Source organism: Gorilla gorilla, chromosome 3 (genome assembly GCF_029281585.2).
Source record: "Gorilla gorilla gorilla isolate KB3781 chromosome 3, NHGRI_mGorGor1-v2.1_pri, whole genome shotgun sequence".
Classification (NCBI taxonomy): Eukaryota; Metazoa; Chordata; class Mammalia; order Primates; family Hominidae; genus Gorilla; species Gorilla gorilla.
In genome coordinates this window covers 70,037,182-70,060,467 of record NC_073227.2, presented here as the reverse complement: position 1 = coordinate 70,060,467, position 23,286 = coordinate 70,037,182, and the positions used below count along the sequence as shown (strand labels likewise).

General features: G+C 41.6%; 1 protein-coding gene and 1 pseudogene across 3 annotated transcripts in view; one reads left to right on the top strand and one right to left on the bottom strand.

Moving 5' to 3' along the window:
* CRACD (capping protein inhibiting regulator of actin dynamics) overlaps positions 1-23,286 on the top strand; it is a 280,521-nt gene that overhangs the window by 215,388 nt on the left and 41,847 nt on the right. For 2 of the 3 annotated variants that reach the window (XM_019025970.4, XM_019025968.4), the window contains exon 3: positions 6,532-6,703. The gene's annotated coding sequence lies outside the window, so the exon portion shown is untranslated. Of the gene's footprint in view, positions 1-6,531; positions 6,704-9,343; positions 9,365-23,286 lie in introns of those variants that run through there. The other variant, XM_055385039.2, reaches the window with a different exon arrangement.
* On the bottom strand, positions 22,725-22,824 carry LOC134758414 (uncharacterized; annotated as a pseudogene).

Here is a 23,286-nt window from a genome sequence, read left to right as displayed (position 1 = left end):
TCAGAAGCATATCCTAGAAATCCAATGCAGAGGAATTGGATGCTTTTATTATTGTAGGTTTAGAAACGAAATTGTAGGAATTGCATCCTTATGACAAATGGAAAATGAATCAGATTTGCTTGACTTGCCTAGTGATTTTTAATTTTTAGAATCTTCTATATAAACTAGTAATTACGATGATGCAGCCATCAAATGGCATGTAATCATACCCTTGAAATAATGGATAATGAGCACTTTTTTAAATGAAAAAAAAACCTGAAGTAATTATTGGATGATGAAAATAAATTAATTCAATTCAGTACTTAAAAAATGAAAATTACTATGATCCCTGAAGCAGTATAGATGCATATGTAAGTTCTTTCATAAGGAAAATTACAACAGAAAAATGCTGAAATATTAAGAAAATGTGGCAAACACTGCCTTTTTTCCTATAAATTCAATCTTACAGCTTAAGATGGCAAATTTCTAGAGAGGCTGGTAAGCAGATGTTTCATAGCTAGTAAAAGATGGGATCAGGATTTGAGGCAAGTCCTCTTGTCTCTGGGGCCCACATATTTAACCCTTAACTAGAGCTGCAGTGAGGAAAAATAAATTGATAGTAACATTTCTTCCCTCCTGTCCCCTTCTTCCCACTGCCCAACCACCCAACAAAAGTAAATTTTGTGTTGTAAAAGTCTAAAATGCCATCTTAAATACTACAGTGTTGGAGAACACTTTGCTAAATTATACTTCTATATGGCAGTTGTTCTGGAATATTTCCCATTAGCATTGCAGACGTGCTCTGTTTCACTACACTGTTAAAATTGCTTCTATCTTTTAGGCCCCATCTGTGTACCACAAAAACATTCACATCAGCAGTTGTTATTTATCAAGAAAATAGCTGCTACTGATGACCATGTACTTAATCCAGTTGATTCTGTGGAGACAAACTGCTAATACTGCCCCAGCATCATAAACTGATCATAAAATAGTTTATCTAGTGGTTGCTAATAGACATATGCTCAGGTTTTCATAATGGTCATGCAACATAGGATTGTAAAGCTTTGAGAATTTGCTTTTTTGACATGAGAGATCTTATATTTGAGATTATCAATTGGGGAATCAAATAAGACTATAACTCCTTACCTAGTTTATAAAATTTTATTTCCTACTAATGTCACTTAAGTTTTGCTTCCTGAATGTAGGATGGGCTAAAATGTAATTTCTGAGTCTTTTCAGGAAGTCAATGCTAGAAAATTGATCAAGTACCACAGTCAATAATAAAATAACCATTAAATACACTTTTAAATTTATTAAAGATTTTTTTTTTTTTTTTGAGACGGAGTCTCGCACTGTCGCTCGGGCTGGATTGCAGTGGTGCGATCTCGGCTCACTACAACCTCTGCCTCCTGGGTTCAAGCAATTCTCCTGCCTCAGCCTCCCAAGTAGCTGGAATTATAGGCACCAGCCACCACGCCCAGCTAATTTTTTTTGTATTTTTAGTAGAGACGGTGTTTCACGATGTTGGCCAGGCTGGTCTCAAACTCCTGACCTCGTGATCTGCCTGCCTCAGCCCCCCAAAGTGCCGGGATTACAGGCGTGAGCCACCGCGCCTGGCCAATTTATTTAAGATTTAAAGATATTTCTGGTGGAAAGTGTATTACTGATTTTGGAAATGAGGAAGGGGAAATTAGTTTTCATAAATGAGATGTCACCATACACTAATAAGACTTTGGAGCAGACTTTTAATGATAGCATCTATGTTCTGAGTCCTCCTTTGAAGGGAAATTGGTGTTTGTAGGACTTAGAACCTCTTTTTTTCTTACGGTAAGAAGAATTGGTTGTTGGGTGGAGAATCCAGTTAGGTTTTACTGTTCTTTCACCGTCCTGATAATAACTAAGGCATTGCTGAAACAGCGTTCCCATGTGATTATAAGTGCACTGTCTGACACTTGGACTTTGTTCCATTTTCCAGGGTGATGCGTGTGTACTTGTGTCAAGTTATTGCCCATATTAAGTGTGGCACAGAATGATAGGGTACCTTTTTGATAAACAGTCTTCAAGTAGGCTAGCTCTATAAATGGGCCACCTGAAGGAGGCCATTCTCTGCTGCCAAAACCCTCCCAGTTCTCAGAACTAAGGCTTCCAAATGATGGCACCCTCCCCCAGCCTTTTTCTCATCCTTGTGTGTATTCAGCTCCTTCCAGAGCCTGTTCACTTTCTGTTTCCCCCAACAATGTGACCAGTGCAGCAAATAATTTATGTAGTAGATGCCACCATTCACAACAGTGAGGTGACACAGAGGACCTCATCAACCCTCTTAGCTGACGTGCAGAGATTACCTGTTGGTTAAATAGATGAGTAACCTGTTTAGAAAACTATAATTTAATATCTTTATTTAGAGTTAACTCAAAGTAAACCTCAACTGAACATTATCAAATTCCCCTGACTTTATGGCAATGATGGACTTTTTTTCTAATCAATAAATTCTAACATAATCTACAATTCTCTGCTTATCTCGAAAGCTAAATCTGTGGACCCAGGCTGGGATAATGATGTCATAATCGATATTCTTATAATGTTGCTATTGTATTTTGGAATGTTTCTGATTAGAAATTTTGGGGTTATAGTCAAGGAGCAGTGTTCAGTAAAAAAAGCAACTGTAAAAAAATTATTTTTAAAAAGATAGAAATTTGGGGGTTTGATATTTAGTGGGGAAAAGGCAGCTGATATAAAAGGAAAAAATAATTTTACCTTGGAAATAAGTGCAATGTAATATAAACAGCCATTTGACCACTTACTGTGATGCTGCCAAACTAGAAATCGGGCATTGTTTACATATTTTCAGCCTTGGACAGTCATAGAGAAAGTTTTCAATTAATACAGCAGTCATTGACAAAGATCAGTTATAGAATAGTACAATAATGATACCTGTGGTGCCTTACAGAATGTTTTTACATTTAAATTTTAAAAAATCAACCTTTGTAAGGACATTCTTTTAACACATGCTTAATGCTCTTGGATGATCTTCAGAAACTACTGATTATAGTTCTTAAATATTATTCATTGGAGATTTTATTGATAAGAACCTAAAGTAGGTGTCATGAAAATCACTGGCCTATATTCACTTCTGAATAAATAACCAATGAAAAGATACAAACATTCTGAAATCAAACCCTCCATTTTTTGTAAACCATTTTTAAATGATATCTCAATTGTATTACATGATGTGTTAGGCCATTCTTGCATTGTTATAAAGAAATTCCTGAAACTGGGTAATTTATGAAGAAAAGAGGTGGCTGGGCATGGTGGTTCATGCCTGTAATCCCAGCACTTTGGGAGGCTGAAGTGGGCAGATTAATTGAGGTCAGGAGTTGCAGATCAGCCTGGCCAACACAGTGATACCCCGTCTCTACTAAAAATATAAAAATTAACCAGGGGTGGTGGCGCACGCCTGTAATCCCAGCTACTCAGGAGGCTGAGGCATGAGAATTGCTTGAACCCGGGAGGTGGAGGTTACAGTGAGCCAAGATCGCGCCACTGCATTCCAACCTGGGCGACAGAGTGAGACCCTGTCGCAAAGTAAAAAAAAAAAAAAAAAATTTAATTGGTCCACAGTTCTACAGACTGTACAGGAAGCATGGCGCCAGCATCTGTTTGCCTTCTGGGGAGGCTTCAGGGAGCTCTACAGGGCTGAAAGGCAAAGTAGGAGCAGGCATGACACACGGCAAAAGCAGGAGCAAGGTTAGGGGGAGGTGCCACCCTTTTTTTTTTTTTTTGAGACAGAGTCTCGCTCTGTCACCCAGGCTGGAGTACAGTGGCATGATCTCTGCTCACTACAGCCTTCGCCTCCCAGGTTTGAGTGATTCTCCTGCCTCAGCCTCCTGAGTAGCTGGGACTACAGGCACATGCCACCACACCTGGCTAATTTTGTAAGTTCCACACTTTTAAGCAACCAGATTTCACAATAACTCATTCAATATCACGAGGACAGCACCAGGCCATGAGGGATCCACCCCCATGATCCAGTCACCTCCCACCAAGCCCCACTTCCAACATTGGGGATTACAATTCAACATGAGATGTAGAGGGAACAACATCCAAACTATATCACACAATTTCCTGTCTTTCAAATAATACACAGTAAAGATAATTTAACTCTTTTTTGTACCTAGCACAATGCATATGTATAGCAGGCATCTATCAATGTTTTAAATATCCTTTCCTTTAAATGTGATCTGACACAACGTCGTTTCAGGGGACCACTGATGTTGGAGGCTCTGTTTGCACCTGTACTAATGCTCCCAGATGATTGTCTTTTTGTAATTGGTTATTATTCTGTCTGCGTCCTCAGCACCTTATGCCGCTGCTTAGGATGAAATAGTTTGAACCACTTCTTCTCTTCAAATTTTCTTTTTCTTTTTTTTTTTTTTATTTTTTAGAGATGGGGTCTCATATTGCCCAGGGTGGTCTTGAACTCCTAGGCTCAAATGATCCTCCCACCTCAGCCTCCTGAGTAACTGAGATTACAGGCGTGAACCACCACATCTGGCAGCACTTCAAATTTTCTGAGACATCTCAGTAAGGCCAGAATTGAAGATCACAGAGGAAATGAGATGTCTGGCTTGTTTCCTCACTGACCTCATTTGTGTGCCTGGATTCCTTTATGGATCTGGCCAGCAGAGCTCTCGGGCCTCTGATAGTCAGCTGGGTGGAAAGTGGGGGAGTTGTATCTGTGCGTTTTGTGCAGGTGTTTTTCAGTTCTCGTTGCGAGCCTCTATCTTTACTTCTCTCTCAAAACTTCTTACTCCCTGTTCAAAGATATGTTTCCTGTGATGTAGGCATGCTATTTTATCTCTTCGTGTCTCAGGTTCCTTATCTGTAAAATGGGCATGTTAATAGTGTCAGTGTAATAGGATTGTTGTGAGGATTAACTGAGTTAATATTTATAAAGTTCTTAGAGCCGTGGTACATAGTAAGGGTTAAGACATGTTTTTAGGCCAGGCCCAGTGGTTCATGCCTGTAATCCCAGCACTTTGGGAGGCTGAGGCGGATGGATCATTTGAGGTCAGGAGTTCAAAACCAGCCTGGCCAACATGGTGAAACACCGTGTCTACTAAACACACACACACACACACACACACACACACACACACACACACACACACACACACACACACACAGTTAGCCAGGTGTGGTGGCAGGCGCCTGTGATCCCAGCTACTCAGGAGGCTGAGACAGGAGAATCACTTGAACCCGGGAGGCAGAGGTTGCCGGGAGCCAAGATCGTGCCATTGCACTCCAGCTTGGGCGATAAGAGTGAAACTCCATCTCAAAAAAAAAAAAAAAAAGTTTTTAAAAATAGTTGTCAGACCACTAGAAAGGTGGCTCTTTAAGCTTCTTAAAGAAAAACGAAACATCCAGGAAGATGCTGCTTCTGGTAGAGGGTGACTTACACTTTCTTTTCCAAGGAAAGAGTGGAATAACATGAAGGAATTTGTATCCAAAGGCCGAGGACTGAAAGGTATTACCTAAAATACCTCTAACAAATATTGGCAGCAAGCCTAGTTCCTGACTAATGAAGTAATATATGGGAAGATGTTCATAGCAACTCCTTTGGGGCTCTTCATAGTAGATTTTAAAAAGAGACAAGGGAAATAAACTGGAAATATATGGGGATAGAGGGAATTAGGGGGCAAAGCTTATGCCAGGAGTTGGCAGTTATCTTCTGTATCTAATAAAGGCCAAAACAGAATGACCCTAAAACTGGAGATATGTATAGATAGAGATAAAAATATTTAAAAAAAAAAAAACAAAACTATCTGACTTAAGTGTTTTTCTCAGCCTCTTCAGTGGAGGAGGGCATTTGGCTATCTGCTTTGTTAAAGAAAGCAGGCACTGCCTTATTGCATGTGCAAAGAGGTGCTGTGCTGGCCACCATGAAGCTTGAAATCTTTTCTTTTTCTTTTTTATTTTATTTATTTATTTATTTTTTGAGACAGGGTCTCACTCTGTTGCTCAGACTGGAGTGCGGTGGTGTGATCACAGCTCACTCAGCCTCAATTTCCCAGACTCAATCAATCCTCCAGCCTCAGCTTCCTAAGTAGCCAAGACTAAAGGCGTGCACCACCAACCCGACTAATTTTCTTATATTTTATAGAGATGGGATCTCACTGTGTTGCCCAGGCTGGTCTCAAACTTCTGGGCTCAAATGCTCCTCCCACCTCAGCCTCCCAAAGTGTTGGGATTACAGGCATGAGCCACCATGCCCTGGCCACTTGGAACCTCTTCTTGTTCTCCCCAGATGTTTCTTGGGAGCCTGGGGGACAGAAGATGCACCATGCCTTTGGCTCGTGCTCTGCCTCCGGGTGCATGGATCGCGCTGGGGCTGGCTCCGACATTCCTGGCACAGGGCTTGGTCGCTCATTCAGGCTGATGGCCGCCCTTTGCCCTGTCTCCTTTGGCTGGAGGCAGCTGGGTTATAATTTGCTCCTTAGGCTTGGAAGTGCAGCCCTGCCACACTTCAGCATGTGTTTATTTTACAATCCACAGACAAGAAGAAGGGAGGCAAATTCCAGCCTTTTAAAAAGTTGTTTGGCAAAAGGAAAAAGAAAGACCCTTCGTTGTTCCGGGCACCGTCGTTGGGGAAGAAGAGTTACTCTCACCAGAGTGTCAGCAATGGGACCTTCTCTTCGGATGAGGAGACCCTGGAAGACAATCTAAGGTAATAACTTGCACTTTCCTTTCAGATCTTTGGTGGAGTCCCAGGGTGGGGAATGGTATCCCAAAGGAAGTAGGTGCTGTTTTTGGTTCCAGGAGACAAGAACAGAATCCCAAACGGGGCAGGGCGTTGGGATCACTCCTGTAATCCCAACACTTTGGGAGGCCGAGGCGGGCAGATCACTTGAGGTCAGGAGTTCAAGGCCAGCCTAGGCAACATGGGGAAACCCCGTTTCTACTAAAAAAGTACAAAAAAATTAGCCAGGTATGGTGGTGTACACCTGTAATCCCAGGTACTGAGGAGGATGAGGCACAAGAATCACTTGCTTGAACCCAGGAGGTGGAGGTTGCAGTGAGCTGAGATCATGCTACTGCACTCCAGCCTGGGTGACAGAATGAGACTCTGCCTCAAAAAAAAAAAAAAAAAAAAAAAAAAAAGGATCACAAATGGGTTCCATCTCTGGGAACGTGTAAGACTTGGTGTATTCTGCATGGAGAAGTCACCTTGGGGAGTTATCAAATGAGTGTGACCTCATTTTCTGGGAGTGCACAGGAATTGGGCATTCATTTCGCTGCTCTTGTTTATGGAAGGAGGCAACATTTCACTGGCTTGGCTCACCAGGGTTCCTCAGATTGAAGAAGACTGTGTTTCCTTATGCCATTGCTTTACAAATAGAAAGGTTGTCATAGGCTAGACTTTACACCCTTGTTAAGGATGCAGGTTGCTCAGGCACAGGTGGTCACCCTTCATACCCCTGGCCATCTCTAGCAACTTCTGGAGCCTGTTTATGATGGAGCTTTTGCCCGCCTGCCTGCCTGCCTGCCTTCCTTCCTTCCTTCCTTCCTTCCTTCCTTCCTCCCTCCCTACATCCCTCCCTCCCTCCCTCGTTTCCTCCTTCCCTCCCTGCTTTCTTCCCTCTCTCTCCCCCACTTCTCCCTTTCTTCCCTTCCTTCCTTCCTTCTTTCTTTCCCCGCCTCTTAGAACACAGGCACTAAATCTGGGTGTGACAGTGTCAGGAACTCAGAAAAGTAGGGTCAGGAAGTACTTTCTTACCTGAGTGCTTGGAATTGAAGTCAGTATCAGAGCTGGTTAAACTCTGATACTGACAGCTTAGAAACCAGCTCCTCTGAGAAACCTTTTCCGACAACCCCATCTGATTTATTTGCCCTTGCCTGTGTTCTTGTAGCATCGTGTGCCTGGTTTCAGCAGAGAACTTTTCACTTTCTATGGAAATTATTGATTTGCTTCTGTCTTCTTCACTTGACTGTCAGTTTCATGAAGTCAGGGACTAGGTTTCATTCAGCCTTGTATTATGTGCTCAAAAAAATGTTTTCCATGAATGCCTGACACTGCATAAGCTAAGCGGAAGGAATAGATGGTATCATCTGTGATATTCTCACCGTGCTTCAAGGACAGAGACAAAAATATCCTCTGTGGTGTGTGTCAATAAGTAAATTCTAATGAACACTGCTGTTGTGTCTAAATTACAAAATCCTCAGACCAGTGGTACACATTAACTTTTACAGCAAATATTCAGCAACAGCATTTGTTAGTTCTGATACTGACTCTTTTCCTTGGCAGCCCTGTGTTTATTTTCTATTGTCTTTACTCTGTAGGGTAAGAAAATGATTTAATTTGACGCAGGGAAAGATGTAACTGAAAGGAGAGCACAGCTAGTGCTAACTCACTCAGCTGTTGGAATGTTGTCCCAGTGGATAGTCAAGGAGTGTGCAGTTTGAATCCATTTTGATTTTACTTCAGGTTTTCAATTGTAAAATAAGGGCGTGAACTTTTTGGCCTCACGGTATCAGGATGAGGAACAGATAGTAAAATGAGAGTAAGTGGCAGTTTAATACAAAATGAGGTCAAGTCTGGAAAGTTCTCCCTTAGAGGGACAGTGGGGAAACACAACCCATCCTTTTTGTAGTATAGTAGGTATAGCATAGTTTTGCCAAGTCTGATTTCATATTGAGCCATGTTGGACTCTTACAGGAATGTGGACCCTGGAGGTTCTCTTCCCATTTAAGTCTTATATTCTGTTAACTTCTTGGGGTTTTCCTTAAGGTTTCAGGTTTTACAAAGCCTTGGGAAATTCCACTTTGGATCAAATAGCTGCATTTCTAATAATGTCACCTGTCCTCATTATTGACTCTTGTCCACAAACCTGCATTTATGAGATGGGTACTATATTTTAATTAAACACCTCTTTTTATAATAAACTCATCTCATAAGTAAGGATATAAAAGGATAAGCTTTGGACTATTAATTTTTAAAATGTCACTTTAAATATTTAAAAAATTAGTGGGTATATACCCAGAGGAGTATAAAGCATTTTACCATAAAGCCACACACGTGCAAATGTTCATTGCAGCACTGTTCACAATAGCAAAGACATAGAGTCAACCTAAATACCCATCAATGACAGATTGGATAAAGAAATGTAGTGCATATGCACCATGGAATACTTTGCAGCCACAAAAAAGAACAAGATCATGTCTTTTGCAGGAACATGGATGGAGCTGAAGGCTATTATTCTTAGCAAACTAATGCAGGAACAGAAAACCAAATACTGCATGTTCTCACTTATAAGTGGGAACTAAATGATGAGAACTCATGACACAAAGACGGGAACAACAGACACTGGAATCTACTTGAGTGTGGAGGGTGAGTGGGGGGAGAGGAGCAGAAAAGATAATTTACTGGGCTTAATACCTGGGTGATGAAATAATCTGTACAGCAGACCCCTGTGACTTGAGTTTACCTACGTAACAAACCTTCGTGTGTACCCCTGAACATGAAATAAAAGTTAAAAAAAAATTAGGATAGAAACACAGCAAGGTGTGGCAGCAAGTGCCTTTAATCCCGGCTGCTCGGGAGGCTGAGGCGGGAAGATCATTTGAGCCAGGAGTTCAAGGCTATAGTGCGCTATGATCATGTCTATGAATAGCTACTGCACTCTAGCCTGGACAACATAGAAAAAAAAAGTTAGAAGCACAGGAAAATAGAAGTAATTAAAAAATACGTATTTCTCTTTTCTAGGGAATTGACAATTGCAAAGTAATTTCACCTACAAAGTAAATACTACATATGTTGATTATGGTATAACTGAGCTTCTAATTATTTGCCTTATTTACAGATGGAGAAAATGAAAAATGTTGTTTTCAGAAATTCTTATTTTTAGTTCATGGTTCAATTAACAGACTGTTACTTTACATTGTGTAATGATTCAAAAAATTTTCTGTACATTTTATTTGCTATCTCCAAAATGGACAGTTCTCACAAAAGCACAAAACTCAATGCTCCATTAATGTGATTTTGGGTAGAGGTTACAAGAAGGTAGATTTCAGCCCAATGTGAGGGAGAATTTCCTAATTAGAACTGCCTGAAAATGGGAGGCTTGGCATGTGCCCACAAAGGTTGAGGCCGGTGAAGGTGGGATTTTGGCACTGGGTGGGAATTGAAGGGAGCTGAACTTTAACATCCTATCAAACTCCCAAGAATCTGAAATTCTAGAAATGTTCCCATGACCGAGAATAGCTCCTTATTGATCTGCTCCTTCTGCCTGAAAATTTCCATTTCCTTTGGATTTTTAAAGCATTCTTTTCTTTCTCTAGGTTAGAAGCCTTTATCTCTCCTAGGCTGCTGCTTTTAAATTATACATTCCTTGGGAAAAGCAAAGCAATAAAACATGATCCATTTTTAAGAATCTAATGTGATTTCTTTTCTTAATTAAACACAACTAATATTATGTTCCCAAAGGCGTGTTAAAACAGTTGTTAAATTTTAAAAGAGGGAGAGGGTCATCTTGGTAAATAGGTTTGGGGATTTCTGAACAAAAACAAATTAAATAGGATTCTTTATGTGGGACTCGACAGAACTTTTACTATGCGAATGTGTCCTGTGAATCCCTAGGAAGAAGGACGTAGTATGCAGTATTTCAATATTCCTTTGACCGTAGACCCTTTTTCCACTGAGAATATCCAATGGCATGTATTAAAGGTACCACTAATTGAAGTTATTACAATGTATTCACTTTTGCATAGGTGAACTCATATAATATTTACCACAACTATTTAAGATTGATATTATTATCAACAGTTCAAAGATGAGAAAACTAAGGCTAGCAAGTAATTTGCCTAAGGTCATACAGCTTATAAATCCCTGAGCCACTATTCAAGCAATAAAGAGTGCATTCTTAAGCATCCACTACTGTGCCTCTCAAGGAGGCTGCAGCCTCACTAGGGAGCTACTCATATGGCCCTGAATCATCATACTGGTCCTGAGTCACTAGGCTCAGATGTCTGCCTGCCTCCAGCTGCCTGATTGAGGCTCTGATACTTACTGAGACTCTACTTGTCCTGCTTCCAGTTTCTACTGAACACCCAGTGTTTGTTACATCATGCATAAGTACAACACTTTATATTAAGTGCCAGATGTAAGCACAGTGAGATGTGAAGGGGTTCTGGAGAATATGAGCTCACTTGGATTGGAACAGTTGGGAAAGGGTTCAGGAATGAGGGGGCCTTGAGCTGACTCCAAATGATGGGCAGGACATGGAGTAGCTGAGAGGGAAGGCATGAACCTGTCAGATAATGGCATAAGCAGAAATTTTCATGGAAGAAGGAATATGACAAATAGAATAGGAGGGAACTTTCTAGCTCTGTGAGGCCAGTGTTATCCTCATATTAAAATCAGGCAAAGATATCACAAGAAAAAAACTCCACAGACCAATATCCTTTATGACAATAGACACAAAAATCCTTAAGAAAAAACTAGTAGCCTGAATCCAACAACATGTAAGAAGGATAAAGTAACATGACCAAATGGGATTTATCCCAGGAGTGCAAGGTTGGTTTAACATAAAAAAGCCAATCAATGTAATATACCATATTAATAAAATAAAGGATAAAAACCACATGATCATCTCAATAAATGCAGAAAAACTATTTGACAAGATCCAACATCCTTTCATGATTTATAAAAAAAAATAGACAACACTGGAAATAGAAGGAAACTCCTTCAACTTGATAAAGAGCATCTGAAAAATCCACAGCTAATATCATATTTAATGATGAAAAATGAATGTGATCCCCTTAAGATCAGGAACAAAACAAGGGTTTCTTATCTCATTCCTTCTATTCAACACTGTATTCTACAGTACCATACTGTTGGCTATAGCTGGGACATTTAGAAAAGAAAAAGAAATAAGAGGCATTAATCTTAGGAAGAAGTAAAACTGTATTTGCAGATGCCATGATTGTATATATAGAAAGTCCTAAGGAATACACACACAGAAAGCTATTAGACTAATAAACAAGATTGAGCAAGGTTATAGGATGCAAGATTGGAGTTTTTGTATATCAATTGTATTTCTGTACTCTAGCAATTTATAATCTAAAAATGACCTTAGGAAAACAATTCCATTTACATAGCACCAAAAAGAATAAATGACTTAGGAATAAGTTTAACCAAGAAGTGCAAGACTTGTACACTAAAAATGACAAAATATCATTGAAAGAAATTAAAGAAGATTGAAATGATGGAAAGACATCCCATGTTCATCTATTGGAAAACATAATATTGTTAAGATGACAGTACTCCCCAAATTGAGCTACAGATTCAATGTGGTCCCCATCAAAATCCTAGCTGTCTTTTTTCCCCCAGAAATTAGAAGTGGATCCTAAAATTCATATGGAATTGCAGGGGACCCAGAATAGCGAAAACATTATTGAAAAAGGAGAACAAAGATGGAAGACTCACACTTTCCATTTAAAACACTTACTACAAAGCTACAGTAATCTAAACAGTGCAGTACTGGTATAAGGATAGATATAAAGATAATGGAATTGAATTGAGAGTTCAGAAATAAACTCTTACGTTTGTGGTCAATTGATTTTCAATAAGAGTGCTAAGACAATTCAATGGGCAAAGAAGAGTTTTTCAACAAATATTTCCGGGACAATTGGATAGCCACATGCAAAAGAATGAAATTGGACCCTTTTTTTACATCATATACAAAAATTAACTCAAAATGGATCACAGACCTAAATGTAAGAATTAAAATTATAAAACTCTTAAAAGAAAAAGTAAATTTTCATGACCTTGAATTAGGCAGTGGTTTCTTAGGTACCAAAAGCACAAGTGACAAAAGGAAAAACAGAAAAGTTGGACTACATCAAAATTAAATTTTGTGTTACAAATGATATCATCAAGAAAGTTATAAAACAATCCACAGAATGGATGGAAATATTTGTAAGTCATATTCAGAATAAGTAAAAATAAAAAACAAAACTCCCACAACTCAATAATAAAATGACACCCTCCCCCAATTTTTTTTTATTGGGCAAAGGATTCTAATAGACATCGCTCCACAAAAGATATAAAAATATTAATTAACACATAAACCATACTTGCTCAACATCATTAGCCATCAGGGAAGTATAAATCAAAACCACAAATGAGATATTATTTCACACCCATTAGGAGGGCTACAGGCAAAAAAGATAGACAGTAACAAGTGTTGATGAAGATATATAGGGATTGGAACCCTCACACATTGCTGGTGGGAATATAAAATATTAATGGTTTAGGGTAATGTTTAGTTCTGATCCCATACCTTCACTTTATAAATGGGGAAACAGGCTCAAAGAGGTGACAGTGCTATTAGTGTTAGAAATGTGACTACACCCACTGTCCTGCACCCAATGTCCGACAATCCCCAGTGAGATGCACCTGGTACCTCAGATGGAAATGCAGAAATCATTCATCTTCTGCATCGCTCATGCCGGGAGCTGTAGACTGGAGCTGTTCCTATTCGGCCATCTTGGGTAAACTAAAGAGCTTCTGCACAGCAAAAGAAACTACCATCAGAGTGAACAGGCAACCTACAGAATGGGAGAAAATTTTTGCAATCTGCTCATCTGACAAAGGGCTGATATCCAGAATCTACAATGAACTCAAACAAATTTACAAGAAAAAAACAACCCCATCAACAAGTGGGCGAAGGATATGAACAGACACTTTTCAAAAGAAGACATTTATGCAGCCGAAAGACACATGAAAAAATGGTCATCATGACTGGCCATCAGAGAAATGCAAATCAAAACCACAATGAGATACCATCTCACACCAGTTAGAATGGCAATCATTAAAAAGTCAGGAAACAACAGGTGCTGGAGAGGATGTGGAGAAATAGGAACACTTTTACACTGTTGGTGGGACTGTAAACTAGTTCAACCATTGTGGAAATCAGTGTGGCGATTCCTCAGGGATCTAGAACTAGAATACCATTTGACCCAGCCATCCCATTACTGGGTATATACCCAAAGGATTATAAATCATGCTGCTATAAAGACACATGCACATGTATGTTTATTGCGGCACTATTCACAATAGCAAAGACTTGGAACCAAGCCAAATGTCCAACAATGATAGACTGGATTAAGAAAATGTGGCACATATACACCATGGAATACTATGCAGCCATAAAAAATGATGAGTTCATGTCCTTTGTAGGGGCATGGATGAAGCTGGAAACCATCATTCTCAGCAAACTATCGCAAGAACAAAAAACCAAACACTGCATGTCCTCATTCATAGGTGGGAATTGAACAGTGAGAACACATGGACACAGGAAGGGGAACATCACACACTGGGGCCTGTTGTGGGGTGGGGAGAGGGGGGAGGGATAGCATTAGGAGATATACCTAATGTTAAATGACGAGTTAATGGGTACAGCACACCAACATGGCACATGTATACACATGTAACAAACGTGCACGTTGTGCACATGTACCCTAAAACTTAAAGTATAATAAAAAAAAAAAAGAAAAGAAATGTGACTACAATCCAAGCCTGCCCATTTTGCACATGGTAGTGCTTTTTTCTTGAATAGCCCCATCCCCCATCTCCACCTCCTTCGTCTAATTCCTCTCCATCCTTGAGTTTTCTGCACAAATGTGCCTTCCTTAGGAGAGCAAGCTTTCTTTGATTCCCTCAGCCTAGATCAGGCCCCTTCCCCTGACATTGTTCTCACAACTTCCTTGACCTTTCCCTAAAAGTAAGCTTTGTGACTTGCCATTCATTGTATTTCCCGCCTCTAACGCTGGGCCTGGCACATAGCAGGTATTCAGTAAGCATTTATTCCATGAATGAATGCATGATTACTGCTCTTCCCCATACTGACTTTTCCCACTGGACAAGTCAATATTCATCTAATTTGGCCTCCAGTTTCCCACCTTGGTAAAGAGTATCACTGTCCCTCAGACCTGCTGGAAAAGGAAGAATCCACAGTTGGTGCCATGAGACTTCATGTTACCAATGAAGTTATACTGAAGTGCAGGCTCCCTGCTTACCGTTGTTTGCATTGATTCACCTGACCTTGCTGCTTTTCAGAGGATGAAGTCAGAAAGGACCTGTTTTAGTTGATTGTTTATCCTCTATCCTTAGGAAGCTGGAATGTGCTGAAATTGAATAGGGAATGGTGAAGAGGTGCAAAACCCATTAAATAAAAATTAGGTACTAAGCAGGAAAATCAACAGAGCTGAGCTGAATATGTCTAGAGAAAAAGGTTGATGAATCAGTTATAGCAGAGGTCCCCAGCCCCCAGGTGGTGAACCAGTACCGGTCTGTGGCCTGTTAGGAACCAGGCCGCACAGCAGGGGGTAAGTGGCAGGCAAGGGAGCATTACTGCCTGAGCTCCACCTCCTATCAGATCAGCAGCTGCATTAGATTCTCATGGGAGCATGAACCCTATTGTGAACTGTGCATGCGAGGGATCTAGGTGGCGTGCTTTTTATGAGAATCTAATGCCTGATAATCTGAGGTGGAACAGTTTCATCCTGAAACCATCTTCCCACCCCCTGTCCATGAAAAAATTACCTTCCACAAAACCGGTTCCTGGTGCTGAAAAGGTTGGGGACTGCTGAGGTATAGCGATTCTTAGAGATACAATATGTGGTAAATGCAGCGGAACAGGAGCTGGGGACCTCTCAGGAAGCCAGGTGTCTCACTCGAGAGCTGTGTGACCCTCACCTAGCTAGCCCCTTCATCTCCCAGGATTATTAGGAGGACAAAAATGCGTATGACATTGTGCTATCTGCAATAAAGCCCTTTAAAAAGCAGGTTAATATTAGTATTGAGATAAAGAGGATATTGATGACTACCATTTCCAGAGCATGAACCAGAGGAAAATTGATTCAAATGACAGCTACAGAGGTTTATGGAAAGATCTTTCTCCACATGGGGAAACGTAGCAGTGGAATAAATAGCATGGAAGCCTGTGAAGTGGGCTTTAGAGGAAAGTTAGAAGATCGTTTGTCTTAGGTGATGTCTTAGGACTGAGCTTACAGACTGGAGTAGATGACCCTCTGACTTCAATTCTAAGATTTTCCATTTGAGATTCCAAACTTTCCTCCTCTTCCTTGAATTTGTATGACGTACCCTGTTTCTTTTGTAATTAACAGGTAATTTGGTACACTATAGCCTATCAAATACCGTATATTTTGATAGAATACGGGAGTTCAGGATGAGCCTCTAAGTCAGATAATCTGACTCCAGTCTCTTCCAGCAACTCTAGTTTGTTTGATGAGGATATTTAATTGCTCTTTAACATTTCATTTGAATGAGACTCACGGATCTGTTTAGGAAGAAAACTGCTGATCAATTGCAATTGCCCCTGTTGTCATGGAAACAAGCTGAAATGGGACTATAATTATATTTCCTTATTCCTGAAGTGAATCCCTAATCATTGCCATAGTAATTACCCAATATCTATGATCCCAAATTACATGATTCTTGTCCAAAAAAGACAAAGGATAAGGAATAGGAGGGCTGGCCTGAGGCATGCATTCACTGTGCAGCTGCAGAAAGCCTTCTCCTTTTTTGGGTGGGAAGAATTTCCCTCTGTAGGCTCACACTCCACAGTTGGATGATGTCAGCAGGTCTTAGATTGTGCCCAGTGCTTAGAAGAGTGGCTAGAAAGCTGTTTCAGGTAGGATGATTGCAGTTTTAACAGAAATCAGAACTACTAGCATCTTCAACAGGAATGAAGTATATTGTCTGATGGACCAGAAAGTCTGGAAGACTTTCCAAGTTCCAAGGTTGGTTGATGAAATGGCCCAGCAACATCACCAGGATCCAATCTGAGTCCCTTTTTCTCTGGCATCCTCAGGGAGTGGCCTCTTGTCCTCAGGTTTGTTCCCTCATAGTCATCACAAGATGGCTGTCACAGTTCCAGGTGTCATAGGCAGATGACAAAGACCACAGACAGAAAGAAGACAGTCCCTGTCTTGTATGATTGTGAATGAGGAGAACTTTCTCAGAAATGCCTCTGCCTACCAAACTGCCTCTTGCTTTTCATTGTTCCTTTTGCATAGACGCTATCTTTTGCAGATAGTGGCACCAGACGACAGAGCTTAAAATAGAGATAGCTCTTCCTGACGCCTCTCCGCTCTCCTTAGCACTAAGTGCCTAGTGTGTGAGAGATGGAGTAGTGTGGCTGCAGGGCTAACTTAGTTTGTTTTGCTTTCCTTTGCAACCTCTCTCTTTGCTCTGACCTTCAAGTGTGCTGAGCTCCAGGTCACAGACCCAGCATACACCTCTGTCTCATCTCTCCCATTCCTCCAGGTAGGTATGAGCATAGAGCACTGGGCCTGGGTTTCAGCATCCCAGGACCATGGGGTGTGACAACCTTTGCTCTCAGGCAGCAGCACGTGCCACCAAGAAAGAAGGGCAGCCTCCTGGGGAGAAGTAGAATCACAGTACAGGGAGTTTTGCAAGTGATTCATCCATCCAGGTGGGCTAGACTAGAAGATAGAATCCAGACGCAGACCTAGAAGCATAGTGTGGTAGCTGTTTTTTTGGTCACTTAGCCATTAGCATCCAGTTCCCCTTCTCGAGTCAAGGTGACTCCCTGAAAGCTCCTTCCCTTTTAGGGAGTTGTCTTTACCTTGCTGTGTGTAGCTCTGGTAGGACATAGTGCCCGCTTCCTAGGACAGAAATCAAAAGGATCAGATCTTCCACTTCCCCTCCCACTGCAGCCTGGCGTAAGCCTGCAACCCAGCCTGGCCAATCACATGTTCTCCTCTAGGACTTTGACTTGGCAGGTGAGTCAAAGATGTAGGGAACACAGCTTCTGGGAGGAGCAGTTACTGGCTCACTCTGCGGCCTAATGGCAGCTGTGGCTCCTGATGCCTAGGCTCTAGAGCTCTCCTACCTAACTCCAGTGTTTTTCCAAGCCTGCAGTCTGGTTTCTTTTGTTCTGTGAGCCTCAACTGTACTTCTAGTACATTTTCTTTAGGTAGAGTGAAACAAGGTTTCTGTTGCCTGCAGATCAGACTGGTAACTGACACATGTAGACACCAGGAAAACTAGGTGTGAGAGAGAAGGTTTGAAATAGAAAGTGGGAAGCAAAGCCTGGAGCAGTTCCCTGGTTTAAGTTGAAAAGAAGGCTCAAAAGAAACCTTGAGAGAGGCTGAACAGCCTCCTGACTTGCCACCCGTTGGCTTCTTGGAGCTTTCTGCAGTGACCTCCTGGAAAACAGCCATGATCTGAACATATTCTGCGTTTTCCCATAACACATCTGCATCACGCTTTCCATTGTGATCTCTCTACAGAAAACCCACCTGGTAAACCAACTCACCCTACAGTAGTAATCATTTTCTTATCCTTTGAAAATGTTTGGTGGGGCACAGCAGCTCATACCTGTAATACCAGCACTTTGGGAGGCTGAGGTGGGAGGATTCCTTGAGCCCAGGAGTTTCAGACCAGCCTGGTCAACATAGTAAGAACCCATCCTAAAGTAAAAAAAAAAAAAAAAAAAAAAAAAAAATCCTGACAAATTTGATAATAGAAAGCACTATGGGAAAAACAAAGATAATAGATGTGATCCCTGACCTAACATAGTACTGGGGCGGAGATAAGATGGTATCACTATTGTCAGTAAAATCACATTGACCAGGCACGGTGGCTCACGCCTGTAATCCCAACACTTTGGGAGGCCGAGGCAGGTGGATCACCTGAGGTTAGGAGTTCAAGACTAGCCTGGCCAACATGGTGAAACCCCATCTCTACTAAAAATACAAAAATTAGCTAGGCGTGGTGGTGGGTGCCTGTAATCCCAGCTACTTGGGAGGCTGAAGTAGGAGAATTGCTTGAACCCAGAAGATGGAGGTTGCAGTGAGCCGAAATGGTGCCACTGCACTCCAGCCTGGGCTACAGAGTGAGACTCCGTCTCGAAAACAAAAAACAAAAAAAAAGAATCACATCTGTGTCGTACTTTACAACATGCAAAGCACTTTTATTTTCTCTCTCATTAAAGGCTTGATTACAGTAACCGTAACGTCAAACAGCATGAGATTCATACAAAGGGATTCCTGAGGGACAAAAGGGAGCAAGAAAAGGTTTGTGGGGCTGATAAGGTTTGAGCTGGATCTCAAAAGATGGTGTGTTAGTCTGTTTTCACACTGCTATAAAGAGACTGTGTAATTTATAAAGAAAAGAGGTTTAATTGACTCACGGTTCCACAAGCTTAACAGGAAGCATGGTTGGGAGGCCTCAGGAAACTTACAGTCATGGTGGAAGGTGAAAGGGAAGCAATCATGTCTTACCATGGTGGAGCAGGAGAGACAAAGAGCAAAGGGGGAAGTGCCACACACTTTTAACCATCAGATCTTGTGAGAACTCACTCACTATCACAAGAACTGCATGAGGGAAATCCACCCCCATGATCCAATCACCTCCCACCAGGCCGCCCCTCCAATTCAACGTGAGATTTGGGTGGGGACACAAATCCAAACCTCATCAATGGGTGAGAACCGAATTTCAAGACTGGCACTGGGCAGTCCATGCAGCAGAAGACCCTATGCGGTAATAGAACCCAGTGATGGTATTTGAGGAACTGACAGGTCAGGTTTGCCTCATGGGTGCTTGAAGTAGGGTGACATTAGATAATAACTTTTTTTTTAAGAGACAATGTCTTGCTCTGTCACAAAGGCCGGAGTGCAGTGGTGGGATCACAGCTCACTGCAGCCTCAAACTCCTGAATTCAAGCAATCCTCCTACCTGAGCCTCCTGAGTAGCTGGGACAACAGGCACGGGCCACCACGCCCCATGAATTTTTTATTTTTTATTTTTAGAGACAGGGTCTTGTAGTGTTGTTGCCCAGGCTGGTCTCAGACTCCTGACCTCAAGCCATCCTCCCGCTTTGGTCTCCCAAAGCACTAGGATTATAGGTGCCCAGCACTGCTTACACCATTCTTAGTGTTTTATAGATCATAAATTTAATTCTAATGAAAGCCCTGTGAGGTAGGTAGGTCCTATTATTATCCCCATTTAACAGTTAAGGAAACTGAGGCATCTGGAGGTTTAGAGACTTGCTGAAAGCCACACAGCTGGTAAATGGTAGAACTAGGTTTCAGAGGTAAGAACTAATCCCTAAGAGGTAAGAGGTAATTCCTACACTACACAACCTCTGTTTCATAGAGCCAGAGTACTTTAGGGCTCTGGCATGAAGAGCCTTAAATGCCAAGCAACCACTGCAGCTTTATCTGGGAGGATTTTGGCATGGGAAAACACCAGTGGTTTCTAAGCTGGCAAATTAACTCTTTTAAGATTAATATAGGGGGCTAGGTACAGTGGTTCATGACTGTAATCCCAGCACTTTGGGAGGCTGAGGTGGGCAGATCACTTGAGGCCAAGAGTTTGAGACCAGCCTGGCCAACATGGCAAAACCCCATCTCTACTAAAAATACCAAAATTAGACAAGTGTGGTGGCACGCGCCTGTAATCCCAGCTGCTTGGGAGGCTGAGGCGTGAGAATCTCTGGAACCCCAGAGGTGGGAGTTGCAGTGAGCTGAGATTGTGCCACTGTATTCCAGCCTGGGCAACAGCGTGAGATTCTGTCTCCAAAAAAAAAGAAAAAAAAAACACAAAAACTCGGGAGGCCGAGGCAGGAGAATGGCATGAACCTGGGAGGCAGAGCTTACAGTGAGCCGAGATCGTGCCACTGCACTACAGCCTGGGCGCTGGGTGACAGAGCGAGACTCCGTCTCAAAAAAAAAAAAAAAGATTACCATAGGGTTTCAGAGAAAGCTGAATTGGAAAAGATGCAACTTGGAGATCATTTACAGATGTCAATTATATTGCAATAGGGTGGAGGTAAAACCAGGGCAACAGTAACAATTATACACTCATTGATTTTTCGACTGCTCTCAGGGTTCCTGCATTTATTTCTGCAGATTCCCATTAACATCTTATTGTGTGTTCAAGAGCAAGTCCTCTGGCTCCCACTGCTGCCGTGGTCAGGGTGATGAGCATCATGCCAGTGACTTCCTCTTAAAAGGTCCGGGAAAACAAAGTCTGCAACGGCTTCAACATAAAAAGTAATAATAAAAATAAAAGCTTCACCTGAGCAAAGGTTACAGTGTGTGAGCCCCAACCATTGCTGCTGGCATGCTTATTAGCATAATCATCCTATCCATATAGTATTCCAGCAAATTGCAATGACTCATCCAGGCCTCCGCTGAGTTTCCTAAGCTCTTGACAACTTTAAGCACAGAAACAAGCCCTTCAAAACGCCCTGTATTTTGATGTATTTGCTGCCAAAGTGAGCCTGACAGTACTATGTTACTTATTCTATAACAGTCTTTTATTCCCTTTTATTTTTAGAGGCAAGGCCTCTGTCACCTAGGCTGGAGTATGGTGACATGATCATAACTCACTGCAGCCTCGAATTCCTGGGCTCAAGCAATCTGCCCGCTTCAGCCTCCTGAGTAGCAGGGACTGCAAATGTGCAGCACTGTACTTTGGTAATTTTTTTTTTTTTGATACAGAGTCTCTGTCACCCAGGCTGGAGTGCAGTGGCATGATTTTGGCTCACTGCAACCTCTGTCTCCCTGGTTCAAGCAATTCTTCTGTCTCAGCCTCCCGAGTAGCTGGGATTACAGGCGTGAACCACCATGCTTGGCTAATTTTTATATTTTTAGTAGAGGGGGTTTCACCATGTTGGCCAGGCTGGTGTTGAACTCCTGACCTCAGGCGATCTGCCCACCTCGGCCTCCCACAGTGCTGGGATTACAGGCAAGAGCCACTGTGCCCGGCGAACCTGGCTAATTTTTTATTATTTTTTGTAGAGATGGGCTCTTGCTATGGTTCCTAGGCTGATCTTGAACTCCTGGGTTCAAACTATTCTCCCTGCTCAAAGCGTTGGGATTATAGCCATTAGCCACCGTGCCTGGCCCTAAAGTCGTCGTTTGGAGCCTCTGGGTAAAATCTTGGAGTTAATTCATCTGACTCTGGGTAAAGGAAAGGAAAGAGGAAGTGGAGTAAAGGAGAAATACCAATGTGTGTTTCCTGCTGTCTTTCTAAACCCATAATGAGTTAGATCAAAGGGCTTAAATGTTTTAAGATGTAGGTAGAACAGGACCCTGTAAACCTCTGTGAGTTTTTCTTAGTGCTAAACGCATCTTTCCTTAGAATTGACTAAGCCTATTCAAAGCCTCTAGTCTGTAGCTAATGGTTCCTGGAGTGGGTTCATGGTATTTGAACCTTCTTGGGTAGGAGTGGCATGGATGGAACCCTATGGGCTATTGTTCTGTGCATCAGGTACCAGGATCAGGTTTTCGAGAACTGACCTCAAAATTTCCCATGATTTTAGGCAAATGTCAAGGATTTTTCCTCTTCTTCTCCTTTTTTCTTCCTCTTTTCTTAATTTCCTCCTCTTCTTCTTACCTTCCTCCTCCTACTCTTCTTTTTTTAAAAAATTCCATTTTTATTTCAGATTCAGAGAGTACATGTATAGGTTTGTTACAAGGGTATATTACTTGATGCTAAGGTTTGAGCTTCGTTTAATCCTGTCACCCAGATAGTGAAGAAAGTACCCAATAGGAAATGTATCAGCTCTTGCCCCCTGCTCCCTCCCTCTCTCCTATTGGAGTCCCTAATGTCTGTTGTTCCCATCTTTATGTCTGTGTGTTCCCAAGACTTGGCTCCCACTTATAAGTGAGAACATGCGACATTTAGTTTTCTGTTTCTGCATTAATTCACTTAATTGCATGTCATCCTCGCACAGGGACCATGATAATCTCCATATCGTTCCAGTTGTAGTGTATGTGCTGCTGAAGTGCTCCTACTCTTCCTCTTCCTCTTCCTTCTCCTCTTTCTTTTACTTCTTTGGTCTTATGAGATCGCTACTGATCTTTACAGATATTGACTGTTTAATTTGGGTGGAGGAGATCAAGATGATGTAGATCTTCTATGTGGAATGGGGACTTACGGCACACCTATTTACTTTTTCAGCTGTGTCTACACATAGATATGAGTCATAAGGCTGCATTCCTGTATTTTTAAAATCTTCATCAGCACACCCATGTTCATTGCAGTGCTACTTACAATAGCCAAAAAGGAGAAACAACCCAAATGCCCACTGATGGATGAATGTATAAAAGTGATATGTACATACAATGGAATTATTCATTCTTAAAAAGGAAGGAAATTCTGACACATGCTACAATGTGGATGAACTTTCAAAACATTATGCTAAGTGAAATAAGCCAGGCACAAAAGGACAGATATTATATTATTCCATT